Consider the following 13849-nt stretch of genomic DNA (forward strand, 5'->3'; position numbering starts at 1 on the left):
CTTCTCTTCTTGTTTCTCGGTGGGTGAATGAAGAATAAGCTGCCAACGCTGTTCGTCCTTTCTCTGATTCTGCTTCTTTCTTCATGAGGCTTCGTCCTGGGTTCTCCCTGCAGCACTCTGCCTCCTTCCTTCCACCCCTACCCTGTGCTGCACCTTGCCCCCGGTGTCTGCACAGCTCCAGCACGGAGGCTGGCAGGCGGCACCCCTTCTCTCTGCACCCATTCTCTCTCCAGGCAGGCCCAAGCCCCAGCTCCCCTTGCTCTGGGACCGGGGGCAGAGCCCCCCGTGCGCTCGTGCAGCTCGCTCCAGGGCTGCCCTCCGGCTGTCCCTGTCAGGGGAGCCTTGCCCTGAGGCAGGGCGGGGGGAGGGCAGGCTGTGCTACTGCCGTCTGTGAGCCCCTGTGGCCAGCACAGGGTTTCTGTCCTTCAGCCTTGCCTGGGGCTTGTTGGGGCGTGGGGGGTGGAGCTGCTCGAGGCTGGGTAACCACAAAACTCCTCTCCTCTGACCGAGGTTATTCCTACAGCTGCTTAGTTAACCACAGCTCTACCAGGTCTCCTCACCTTCCTCCTGGTGCTCGCGTTTTAGCCTCCTGAGCCTGCTCGCCTGTCACCCGTGTGTCTGCTGCGGCCACAATGAGCGAAGAAAGGAGGGTTCAGCCCTGCCCCGTGCTTTTGATCGTGGAGGAGCAGCTTCTTCCCCATGACCTGTGGCTTCACAGCGGTGACTGAATCCTGCTTGACGTGGCTCCGCGTCCCTCTCTGGGCACTGCAGCGCTTGGTGGCTGCTGCCTCGTTTTTGGGGTACGGGTGGCTGCGTGTCGGCCACGGCTGGAAACCCGCTGGGTGCTGCTGGGGTTGGGCTGTGCCAACGGGGCCGTGCCACCAGGTGGCAGGCGTGGCCCAGCCCTCGTGCCCCGGGGATGGGGCATGGCACCGGGCTGGGCCCCTCGTCCTGCCTCGTCCTCTCCATGCCTGCGTGGGAAGGGACAGGGCGCAAGGTCCCCAGGCGCCTTTGTCACCCCCAGGAGGGGTGGTGCCAGCCTCAGGGTTCAGCAGCCCTGGGGCTTCTCCCCCATCTGCCAAGAAAGCCAGGTGGGTAGAAACAACCTCGGAGGGCCGGCTGTGTGCCTCAGTTTCCCTGTGGGGCCTGGCGCAGCCTTTCTCTCCTCTCCCTGCTTGTCCCAGCCGGTGGCTTTGCAAAGTGCTTTGCTCTGGGCTCTCAGGGGGAGGAGTTGTTTCCCAGCGTGTGCGCTCATGGATCGCCTTCCCCACCCGACCATCCCCAGCCAGAGCCTTGCTGCAGCTGGGCAGGTCCAGGCCACGGAGCCTGAAGGTGCTGAAGGTGCAGAGGTCACCCTAAACCAGCACAAGCTGTGCTGCCGTGTGCCTCCGTGCCGTGATTTCTCTTTTCAGATGGGGCACCCCAATAGAGGGGCTTTGGGAAGCCTTCACCGCCCCCCACTGGGCCGACCGTACCACAGAACCCACCGCCGTGATGCTCGATGCTAAAGCACTGCCCGAGGCCAGCTGGGGAAACTGAGGCACGGGACTTTGCTCGCCCTGCAGCCAGATCCTGGCACCACCTGTCCTCTGGTCGGTGATGTGCTGGGCAGTGACACGCTGGGTGACTGCAGCAGGGACCCAGCGAGGTCCCAACCCCGCTGCAAGGGGACAGGCGCTCGTGGCAGCCTCCCTGGGCTGCTGTGGCAGGGGCAGAGCCCGCGTCCCCTCACCCTGTTGGGAGCGGACAAGCTGCTGCAGGGGGCAGGCCAGTGTGCAGCCCCAACAGGACACGGGGCTGCCAGCGCCTGCCAGTGCCCGCAGCTCCAATTTAGGCAGTGAAATGTGGCTGTGCGTGAGTGAATGCGCTGTGGCCCACTGCCTTCGGGGGGACCTGGTGTCCCTGCTTCCCTGGGGACCCGTCTCTGGGAGGAAAGAAGCCACGTGGGCTGGTGGGCGCGGTGGGAGCAGGCTTAGGGACGTGCCTGGCACCACGTGCCCCATCCCAGAGCCAGGGGCCAGGCTGCTGCCCTGCGCTTGGGCCTTGTTTTGCAGCCTGTCGTTGTTTTTGGCCATCCTCTGTCATTCTTCCCGTGCCGAGGCGGCCGGGTCCCCGGGGCTTTCCCTGGGCTCTGGAGCTGTTCTCAAACACCCTCACCCATGGGGCAGAAAGAGACGTGGCACTGGCTTAATGGGTCCCTGAAGGGCATCCCTGGTGGGGCAGGACCCCTGGAGGAGAGAGGAGCCTTCATGGCCCTTGTGGCCCCTTGGCCTGATCCTGACCCGTGTCGCTGCCAGCTGGGGCTGCGCTGGTTTGCTCAACTCAGGCCCAGGGGGTCTTATCCCTGCTCCATGGGGGGATGTACAGGAGCTGGGAATGCAGAGAGGGAAATTCCCTTGGGAGAAAGGGATAAATCTGCACACACACACACACCCCTTGCAGTGCAAGTGGGGCAGCTCTGGGAGGGGCCAGGGAACATCTCCCTCCTTGGGGACCTTGTCCCTAAATGTCCCACTGGGGCAGCATGGGACAAGGAAGGCCTTGATTACGCAGTGCCACCAGCCCTTCCTGCTCCTGCACCACCCAGGAGCTCCCGCTGGCCTCTTGCCTCTGCCTCCTGCTGAGCTCACCCCCTTGGGAAGCCAGCAGGGTCCGGCCGGGAGCTGCTGCACCCTGCTCGCGGTCCCCTGTGAGTGACGGGGACCCGGGCCCACGTGCGAGGCCTCCGCGTGTGGCAGGGCAGGGCTCGAGGGGGGTGCTGAGAGGAGGGGCAACGGGGCGGTGGGGAAAGATTTGGGGGCCACGTCTGCATGGGCAGGGCTGCACTGGTGCGGGGATCATGTCCCCATCCCTCCCCGCCTCGCTCTCCCTATTGCCGAGCGGCAGCCTCTGTAGAGGAAGAGGAAGAGGAAGGGCTGCCACGGCCTTGGGCTCAACCAGGCTGCAGCTCCTTCCAGCTCTACACACGCACAATTAAAGGTCACTCTCGTCTTGTTTTTAAGGTTTATGATTTTTTCTGGCTGGCATTCAGAATTACTAACGTTAAGGCTCCTGAGCCTGATGTGCCCCGGCTTTCCAGGAGGCCTTCTCGCACCGCGAGCTTTGGCGCACTAATTGAGGCGAGGAAAGCAGCCAAGTGGCTCGCGCAGGCAGCCTCTCCCTGCAGCGCTCATCAATCACCGGCACTGCCGACCTGGGGCGCAGCTTGGCGTGCGGCGGGGACGGGCAGCGCCGCTCGGCCCGCGCCTCGTCCCTGGCTCCCGGGGGGTTTGTGCCCAGCACCCTGAGATGAGGGGCGGGGGGGCTGGGGCTGCGCTCGGAGCTCTCGGGGCGCACGCGTGTGCTTGTGCACCTATGCGTGCACTTGTGCCCCTGTGCACCCGTGCACACGTGCGTGCGGATGCCGGCACCGCACGTGAGCATCCTTGCCCCCTCCGAGGGCTGTGGGGGGTGGCGCAGGGTTCCCCTCCATCACCTTTCACCGCTGCAGGGAGTTTAAACACAGCTGTGTCCCCTTCTCCTGCTAAACGTGGCTGAAACGGTGTTGGGTTACACCGGAGCGGTTTTCCCTTCTCTGTGTCAATATTTTTGCCCAAATGCCCCACAGCCGCCCCTGCTCCAGCCCCAGCGGAGGGGCTCAGCTGCGGTGATCCCGGCCTCATGGGGAAGGGGTGCGGGCTGCAGGCACGGAGGGGTTTGGGAAGGGGAATGGGAGCCAGACACTCGGCAGAGGGTTGGGGAAAGTTCCCCAGGGCTGTGGTCACTGCTGTGCTGCAGCCCCGGGGTCTCCCCACAGCTTTCCCCGTGCCTCAGTTTCCCCATCTGGGGCTGGCAGCAGCAAGGTGGTGGCGTTGCCGCTCTGACCGAGAGGCTCGGGAATCGCCTGCTTTGGGTTCCCCCGCTCAGGCAGAAAAAAAGATGGTTTTAATCGACTTGCCATGTGCAGCAATGTGGATGCAATTTCCCGCCCAGGGGGTGGAGCGGGGGGCTCCGGTGTTGCTTGAAGAAACTGAAAGCAGATGGGTGCTGGGATCCGGGGCCCTGCTGGCCTCAAGGCTTACCCGTCCCAGGCTCCATCTAGCACCGGGCTCCGCTGGGGGAGATGCTCCGGGATCCGGAGGCCAAACAAGCGGTGTCCCCAGTGGAGAGCTCCAGCCAGAATCCCACTGCAGTGAACGGGAGCACCCGGAGCGCCCCTGCTCCTCCCCACAGAGCTCTCCTCTCGAGGAAAGTGCCCCATCCTTTCTTCTCCCTGGCTCCCCGCCAGCCCTCGCCTGCCAGGCACGCGGGCTGCGGGGCTGAGCCCCTCGGCTGGAGGGCAGCAGGGTAAGGGGAGAGGAAAACGGTGGGGCCCCGCACTCGGGATGCCCACGGGCACTTCTCCGCCAAACCCAGCGCAGCACGAGCCCCTCGGTGGGGCCGGGGGCTGGCAGGGGGACCTGGGGCGAGCGATTGACAGGCGAGGAAAGTGACAGCAGCGAGGGGCAGCGGTGCCGTGCCGGGGTCCCGTGGCTGGATGCGAATGCGCAGCCGGGCCCTCTGCCAGGCGTGGGTGTGGGGAGCGACTTGGATGGGAGACGGCTCCATGTCAGAAACGTTTTCACAGGGATTTGTCACCACCTACAAACGTTTCCCCCCCCCCCCCCACCTTTAACAGCAAACAGGGCTGAGGGGTGCACGCGCGGGCGTGTGGGCAGGCGCCGCAGGGGAAGCAGCGGCTGGGTTTCGCTCCGGTTCCTTGGAGGAACGACTGGGGGCTCATTCCCCTCCTGGTGCGGGGGGAGAACCGCTCCTGCAGCTCGGCTCATGCAGGGAAAAGCCAGGCGAGGCTTTGGGCGTGGGGAACAGGGCGCCCCAAAAGAGCCTGGGCTGCTAAACCCCCTGCCCGCCCCTGGACCGGGGGGGGCAGCTCTGCCCCTGCTGCCTGGGCTCCGCGGCTGCGATGGGAGCGCCTCCGGCATCATTAGCGCTCCTCTAGCCGGCACGGCGGTTCGAGCCCATTTGAAGTGCACTTGAAAAGGGTGGATTTGATGGGAGGAATGTGACGGGTTTTTGTTCTCTGCCTCTCGAGCCCCCCGGTTGAAGATGTGCGTAATGAAGAGCTGTGACTTTCACTCGGGTTATTTTGGGATGGACTACTTTTTTTTCCGAGCTGGTGGAAGACCATCAAAGCAGCGCTTTGAAAAATGTCCCAGTGTATAAATAACTCTGCTGAGAGCATAATAACGCGGGCTCCCGCGTGCGGCGCGCGGAGACGAGGCAGACGGCATCTGCCGCACCACGTTGCATTATAAAAAGGAATTATTCATCCCTTCTTCTAATTAACCAGGAACCGCGAACTTGGCATGGGGAGCCTGCAGAGGGTACCCCCCAAGGCCGGCTGGGGGCACGTCCTTGTCTCCCCGTTAGCCTGCAGACCCCGAGACCGACATCTTCTGGGGCTCGCGGCTCTTGCTTGGGGCCAAACGCGTGGGGCATCCTGCAGCAGGATGAGACCTTTGTGGGGTCCCTTCCCGCAGACCGACTTTGGGGTGCAGGCCACAGATAAGCGGTGCCTGGGGATGGTTTTGGGGAGCCATGGGGTGGGTGGGCGCAGCGAGGGGCCAGCTCAGCTCTGCGGCACTGAGACTGGTGCCAGGCCCGGGGGGGTGGGAGCATGGCATCGCCCGGGGGAGAAGCCCACTGCAGCCCCCGCCCCACGGCTGTGCCCTGGCAAGGACATGCAGCCAGGACCTCCCAGCAGGGAGACTAATTTTAGGCGTGCTCCGGAGGGGCTATTTTGGACCCTTTGCTTCTGCGTGAGTCACCTGCTATTTTTCTGCTCCACTGGGGCTATTTCCGTGGCCAAGTGATTTACGTGCACTCAGACAATGCTGCCCATGGTCATCTGGGGGCTGTGAGCCAAAAGCATCACCCGGACCCCCCCGAGCAGGGGCTCCCCGGGCCAGCTGGCTGTCGCGTGTTCCCCGTGGGCCTGGGTGGCCAAACCAGCATGGGCTGGGGGCACCTGGAGCCCATCGCACCTCCCTGCCACCTCCTGGGACCATTGCGCGCCTCGATTCGGAGCCCCGCGGTCCTCCTGAGCCCTTCCAGCAGCGCTTCCCAGCAGCAGGGCTGGAGGTGGCGGGGGGGGGCCAGGCGGCGAGGGTGGGCATCCCGCCCTCCACCCGCTCCCTCCCCAAAACCCGCTGCCTTGGAGCCCTCGAGGCAAAACCTGGGTGTTTCAGGGTTGTCACAGCAACGTGATGCACCTTTCCGGTTGCCACGGCAACCCGGGGAGAAGTTTTTAAAATTCAGGCAAGGTAATTTCTCCTCACCGCTGCGATTTCGTTATCGCTCGGCTTGCCGCTCCCAGGGGACGCGGCGTCCTGCCTCGCTCCTCCGCCGGCAAGGTGGGATCTCAGAGATAACGAGCGCCAGCAGCAGCCGAGTTGGGGATGGCGGGGGCTGAGAGGGGGGAGCAGGGTGCCCCGGTGCTGGGCCCGGCTTCGGCAACGTGTGCTGGTACCTAATGAGCAGCGGGGGGGCTGCTCACGCACCCTGGGCTTGAGGGGAGCTGGGGGGGCAGAAGGATGAGGGGACACGGGCAGATATGGACGGACGGGTGCCTGGTGGGTGGAGGGACGAGGAGAGAGTATGGGGTGGTGGGCCCTGTGTGACCCCTGGGGGTCGCCTCGGCAGGAGGTTGGGTTGCTGCCCCCTCCTTTCTCCCCACAGAGAGCCCGCGGCGTGCCTTCATCCCCGGGGCCCCGGGGGATGCTCTGCAGTTCCCTCTCTTGCTCTCCTGGACCCACGGCCAGGAGCCAGAGGTAGGTCTTGGACTGGCCACGGCGGTACCCGCACCCCAGTATCGGGGGTCCCCCCTGGTGCTTTGGGGGTGTCACAGCGTGGTCCCTGGGGATGGTTTGGGAGGAGAAAGGGCACAGGCGCAGAGCTGCCTCTCCTCCTGCCCGCACCGCCCAGCGGGGCACGGATGCTGGGGAGCACGTGGCCCCAGCCCATATGTTGTTTATTGGGAAGAACTAACAAACTTAATTAGAAATGTGCCTGCGATTAGGTTATCGACTCGTTAAACACACTGGTCCCCCCGATGGGAGCCAGCAGCTTCCAAACGAGCCCGTCGTCCCCCACCAGGCGGCTGTGGCACTGGCTGGGGACGTGGGCTCCAGGAGGGTTTTGTGCTGCACTCGCCAGAGCCAACTGGGGAGAGGAGGCAGCGGTGGGAGGTGAGCCATGCCTGGACAGGCCATGGCCATGGGAGGGATGAGGCACAGGGTAAACCCTGTGGAGCTTGCTTCCAGCAACACACAGCAGGATACCAAAGGACCGTGCCCCACCATTAGGTTTCAGAGTGAACGCTTACTTGTAAGGACGGAAGAAATCGTCCCCCAGCCTCATGATGCCCATCGCAATGGACAATTTCCTGAGAGGGTCCACAGGCGCTTTGAGGGGGGAGCAGCCCACCTTGCTCCACTTTGCCCCCAGGACCAGGACAGGTCCTGCTGCAGGGGAAGGGCCAGGTGACCTTGTCGGTGGGGTGGAAGATGCATTGTGAATCTCATTGCACTGAGTGCTTGCTGCCATCTTCCTCGGGCATCTCCTGCTGCTGCTGGATCTCCTCCTGCTTCCTCCTGGCCCTGGAAGGACCCAGCCCACTGGGGGTCCTGGAGGTGGTGGGCAGAGGGCCCGTGCACCGCCGATGTCCCCAGGAGGAGCTCTGCCACCGCCACCCCGGTGTCCAGGAGAAATGACAATGACAACGACAGTGCTCACCGGGAGATGTTATTCCAGCCACATTCGCACAGCGGGGCCCCGACCTCCGTCCTGCCCCACGACAAAGGCCGCTCCTGGGTCTCCTGGGACTGGCAGCTCCGGGCGAGGGCTGCAGCGTGCATGGGGGATGCGCCGCCAGCCGCCCCCCGGGATCCCGGCTGTCACCACCTCCCGCGGGGGCTGCTGTCAGCCTGGGGGGACAGGCAGGCAGCCTCTCGCTGCCGGTACCTGCTGCAGCGCTTTCCTTAATGATGAGTTCAGCTCGCCTGTCCCCCCAATTAACTCCGCCGCTCCAGCTCGTCAGGCTGCACTCCCGGAGCAGTGCCTCGGCGAAGGGCTGCGCACACCGCTCAGCACAGCCACACGGGCACAGCAGCAGGCCCGGCATTTTCCCCCGCAGCCACTGCCGGTCGTTACGGAGCCAACGGGCGTCTGGAAGTTTGGAGGGAACGCGTCCAGGGCGCGTGGTGCTGGGAGCAGGGTGCAGGGCGCTGCTCCTGCGCCCATCGCTGCCCTGGGGCCGGCAGGCAGCGCGGCCACGTCGCGCACATCGAGCTGCCCGCCTGCCTCCTGGCCTCCGTCCGGGAGGGCAGCAGGTGACGGGAAAGCGAGACCCGGCCTGGACGGAGATGAAAGGCGGCCTCGCAGCTGCGGACACCCGACGCCACCTGCCCCGGCGCGCGGGCGGGCCGGCAGCCGGGATGTCCTTGTCCCCACGCGCTGCGCCCCGGCGGTGCCGTGCCAGCAGCTCCCTGCCCGCTGGGGAGCCCCCTGCTCCCCACGCCCCGGCCCAGAGCCTCCCGGGCCTCCTTCCAGAGAGAGAACAGGGCCCGGCTGTCCGTCCCAGCCGCCATCCTGCCCCACGCCAGCAGATCCCCTGCACCCTCACCCACCCAAGGGTGCTCAACCCCACAGCGGGCTCACTTGCACGCCGTGCCACCGACCCTCCCCAGTCCCTAAGACCACCAGCCCAGGGAATTTGCTCATTTTTCCCAGCCCGTTGTCCCTCCCAGGTCGTGCCCACCCATCTCTTGTGCTGCCAGCGTGGTACCCAGCCAGCTGTCTGTCCATCCGCCCGTCCGTCCGCCCCCAGCAGTGCACACCCCCCCGACTCCCTCCAGCCAAGCCAGAGGACGCCTGGGGCACGCTTGGGGGGGCAGAGGGGCTCTGGGACACGGCCTCTGGCCCTGCTGTCACCTGGAAGGGGTGACAAAACTTGTGCAAGCATCCCTGCCCAGTGCCTGCTGGGGTCCCCACATGTTTTTCAAGGCTGGAAGGGGGGAAATAGCTGCCTGTCACCAACCATGCTGTCGCCTCACCACCTCCCTCCCAGGGCGCCAATAAATACCCTGCCCCACACCTGCGTGGTTATTAGCCTCCTCTCGCCCCGGGGAAGTTGTTCCTACTGTTTCCTTCCTGCCTCCGAGCCAGGTTTGCTTCCAAAACAGGTGTTTCCCCAGGGATGCTGCAGGCACCCCCGCTGCGGTATCCCAGGCCAATGTCTCACGGCCTGCCCTCAGCCCCGGGGGAGCTGCAAGAAGGTGCTCGGTCTTTGGGGGAAGAGCCTCCGCTGGTTATTAACTGCCCCCCGAGGAGTTCTCCCACCTCGAGTCTCTGCAAAGCTCACATTGGTGGCGGGGAAAAAAATAAAATAAGCCAGCACCGGGGCTTGTGACCTTCCCGCAAACCTGGCCAAGGCTTTGTGAGCTGGGAACGCAGTAGTGCCGTTCCTAGCAGGGTGTGTTTGCGTTCGCGGTGCTGGAGGCAGCTCTGGCTCCCCAGCACGTTTGCAGCAGCAGCAGCAGGGCTCAGGTGAGCGCTTCCTCCCCGTTTCATCTCCCCGCCCGCTGTGGCTGTCTCCCGCTCCGCAGCCTCTCCCGGCACGGCTCGCCCCGGGCTGTTTTTCTCCTCCATCGGTTGCTGCGGCACCGCCGACACCGGGCACACGCCGCAGTGCTCCCGGGGCTTGGGGCTGCCAGCCCCCCGCCTGCTTCCTCGGCTGCTTGCCCCCCAGCCCGGCCGCCCGCAGCTCTGCGTGGCCCACCGGGGCCTGGCCCATCGACCCCCGTGGCCCCAGGGGATTTATTTCCCCTTGGTGGTGGGCAGCGGCGGGGTGGATCGGGGCCAGCCCCCGGCCCCACACAGGGGGTGGGAAGGGGTCGAGGTGCGGCGGCCCCCCCCCAAGCGCACCCCCTCCCTGGAGGGTTTCATCTTTTTAGCTGACAAAGACGGGGCTTGGGGGGGGGGGGGGGGGAAGAGGAAGGAGAGAGAGAAGAGGAACAAAGAGGAAAAAGGCTCCTTTTCACTGGGGTTTGAAAATGGAAATTACCCTGCGGAGGAGGGGACAGGGGCTGGGGGCTTTCAAAGCATCCCCCCTGCCCTGGAAGGCAGGCAGAGAGCTCCCGGCCGCTGTCCTCGGGGGGCTCGGAAGCGCCGGAGGTGGCCGGGCAGGGACGGCCGGGCAGGACGAGCGGCTTCCCCGGTGTGCCACCCGGGACCCTCAGCTGGGGCCCGGGGGGGGGGGGGGGGGGGTGCTGCAGGGGCGCTGGGTCGGCGGCCAGCGGGGGCCAGATCCTGCACAGCCCCCGCGCCGGTTGCCACGGCGACCCGCCTCTGCCGGAGCATCGCCTCCACGGGGATTTGGTGTGCGGTCGGGGAAGGGGAGGTGGGAGGGGAGGGCACGAAGCTGGGGGGGAGCCAGGGGATGGGGAGCCAGGAGGGGCCTCCCCCCCCCCGTGTCCCCATCGGAGGTGCTGTGCACGGCTCTGCACCGAGCCCGCGCGTCCTTTCCCCACCTCGGAAGGATGCTGCGGGCGGCGGGCCGTGGTGGCAGCGTCCTACCCATGTGCAGGGGAAGGGAGGCAGGCAGCCCTGGCGAGCAGCCCTGGGGGGCGGCCGCTGAGCCCCACAGCCCAGATTCGGGACCGAGGAGCCCAGGGCTGCCAGAACTCCCCTGGAGGTGGGCACCGAGGTGGCAGCAGCTGGCAGAGGGCACTGCTGGCGCCATGCCTTGGCCTCTGCAAAATCTTGTGGACAACGCCGAGTGCCAGCACAGGTTTGGGGTCAGGTGGCCGTCCCTGAGCACATCCCCAGCACCACCATTTGCTACTGCTTTTTCCTCCCCATGCTCTTATCCAGCTCCTGGCCAAACTTTTCTTCGTGGACCCACGTGCACGGAGGTGTCCCAGTTTTTTTCAGCCCTTGAGCTGTTCCTGCTGCCACTCGCGTGTCCTCTCCAGCTCCTCGGCGCCCGCCGATGCCCACGGCTGTGCCACTGACCCACTTACATGGCACTTCGGTGTCTCAGAGCTGCTGCATCCCCAAAAGCTGGCCAGCACGTTTGGGCAATGCGCTGCTTTCTCCGGGGAAGGGAGCCTGGAAGGGACCCTGTGGCTACAGGGATGGACACACCTGGCCCAAACTGCAACTGGGGTGTCCCGCCCGTGTCCCCAGCCTGGGAAGGGCTCCAGCTTCGCCCCGAGCCAGGCAGCTCACTGCCCACCTTGCCAGGATCAGCTGCTGCCCCTGAAGGAGGCTATCGATCTGCTCGGAGCGTCTCCATTACCCGCTCTTTGAACATGCTCAGCTCCCAAGCTGGGCTCAGCATCGATCTGCTGGGGGAAGAGCTGCTGCCTTTCATGCTCTTGCTGCCTCCAGTTCCTGGAAAAGCTCAGCTGGGCCGTCCTCTCGCTGCTCCCCCGAGCTTCTCCTCCTCATGCTGCACCAGCGAGCAGCCACGGCAGCGCCTGGCCCCGCAGGAGATGCCGCAGAGCCCAGCGCCATCACCAGCGCTTGGAGCAGAAGCCACGAGGCTGTGCCCAGCAGTGGGAGTGAAGGGAGCTGAACCCCTCCTCTCCTGCCTCTGTTTCCTCATGGGCCAAGCGAGACCTGCTGGGGGCATCCCCACCCATGGGGCTACATCTTCCCTGCTGAGTGGGAGCCATGGCCCCATATTCCTGTGTCCCTGTGCGTGGTGGGACAGGCTTCTTGCTCTCCGCCAGGGCAGATGGCTCCCAGGCCATCTTGGTGGCTCCCAGGCCCCCTGGGGACACCCTCCTGGCGCAGCCCCCCACCGCCTTTCCCAGCTCGTCACCCCGCGAGGCAGAGGAGATGACATCCTTGCCCCTGCCAAGACAAACACAGTGCCGTCCAAACACGCAGGGCTTGGCAAGCCCCGCGCCTTGGCCATCCATCACGGCAGCCCGGTGGGGTGCGCGGGGCAGCCTTCCCCTGGCACCGCCATGGGGCTCGGGGGGGCTCAGCACCCCAGCTCTGCAGAGCGAAGGATGGGTGCTCTCTGCTTCTCTCCCCACCTGGGGCCTTGCCCATCCTTCGGATGCCGGGGGGCGATGCTTTGGTCCCCAGCCCCTTGGTGTGCAGAGGGGACCCCGGGAGGAACAGCTCGGCTGCTGGCTTGTCCCCAGGCAGAAAGTTGGCCAGAGCCACCTCCAGGCTCTTACAATAATAAAACCCCATTTAAGAAAGCATTTGACAACCTTGCTGTAGAGGCAAAGGCCCAGATATCTCAAACATGCGGGGGGGTGGGGTCATGGGGGAGTCCAGCAAGGAACCAGTCCTGGGCTCCATCCCGCCTTCGTCAAATCCTCCTTTGTCACCCCCACCTCTGCATCAGGGCTGTGGCATCTGGGGGAGCCTCATGCCTTTGTCACCTCCGCTCAGAGGGACCGGGGAGGACAAGGAGGTGATGGGGATGGGGATGAGGACCGTAACGGGGATGGGGACAGGGACAGGGCAGTGGGACGGTGGTGGGTGCCCACCTGGGGCCGGTGGGCAGGGGTCGAGGCGCTGACACCAGGCTCCCAGGGCCCGGGGGAGGCTGTCCCCTCCTTCCTGTTGGGAGGGATGGGGGGATCAGCCGCCCGACGGGGGGGACACGGTGACCCATGGCGAGGCTTGGAGGTGTCATGGAGAGGCCGGGGGGGGGGGACCAATGAACCTCGGCACTGAACGAGGACAGGAAGCCCCAGGCCTGAAGTGGAGCAGGGAAGCTGCAGGAAGGCTGATTTACAGCACCGGGGACCTGGGAGAGGCTGGGCCCCTTAATGGCTCAGTCCTGGGTTAATGATACACCGGAGCTTGGCGGTCAGCCCCATCCCACGATGTGGGGCTGGGCTGGGCTGGGGGCACCCAGCTCCTTTGCAGGTCCTGGGCACCCCCCACGGGCACCCAGAGCCCCCGGGGCTGGGGAGGAAGGGGGGGGGGGGGGCCGGGTGCAGCCGGCAGCAGCGGCTGCCCCAGTTTCTTCCTCTGCCAAATGTGGGTCACCACCTCCGGAGCGGTGACGGGGGTACACGGGGGGCACGGGGGCTCCTGCCCGGTGCTTGGTGGCAGCCCGACGTCCCGGCAAGGAGAGGAAGGGAGCGGGGGAAACCAGGGCAGGCTTTGTTCAGCCCCGGCCTCGAGGGACGAGGGGCTCCCGGGGCGGGGGAGACGCCAGCTCCTCTTCCGACTTGTTTCAGCCCGGGGGAGCTCCCGCAGGTCGGGTTTCGTGCCGTGTATTTGCACTGCTGCTGGGAGGCACCGGGCACGCACCCTCCCGCACGCAGCAACCGGCCGGCGGTGAGGAGCCGGTGACAAAACTCCTGGTTTTTAAGGCAAACCAGAGGAAAAGCAGCGGGGGATGGCTGGGCACAGAGAGGGGAGCAGAGCAGAGAGAGGCACCCGGCTTCCCCCCGCTGCAGGCCCAGGGGGGTGCTCGGGCGGCCCTGCCTTGCCAAACCCCTGCCCCACAAAGCGGGGTCTGGGGCCTTTCGGGGCCGGCCCCGGGGGGCTGTGCACGGCTCCGGCCCCCTGCTCGGGCCGGGGGCTCTCCGGGGAGCCCGGGCGGAGGTCGCAGCGGCAGCGGTACCGCGGGGGGAAGGAGCCCGGCCGCCGGCCCGCCCGGCCGCTCTTTGTCGGGGTTGGTTTCGGAGCCCCCCCCGCCGCTCGCTGCCGCCGCCTCGGCGCCTCTCCCGCTGCGCCCGGGGAGCCCCCGGCACCCCGAGGCCCTGCAGACAAAGGAGGTGGCGGTGGCGCTGGGGGCGGGGGGCGGGCGGCGCGGTCCCGGTCCTTCCCT

Source organism: Cygnus atratus, chromosome 10 (assembly GCF_013377495.2).
Source record: "Cygnus atratus isolate AKBS03 ecotype Queensland, Australia chromosome 10, CAtr_DNAZoo_HiC_assembly, whole genome shotgun sequence".
NCBI classification, from domain to species: Eukaryota; Metazoa; Chordata; class Aves; order Anseriformes; family Anatidae; genus Cygnus; species Cygnus atratus.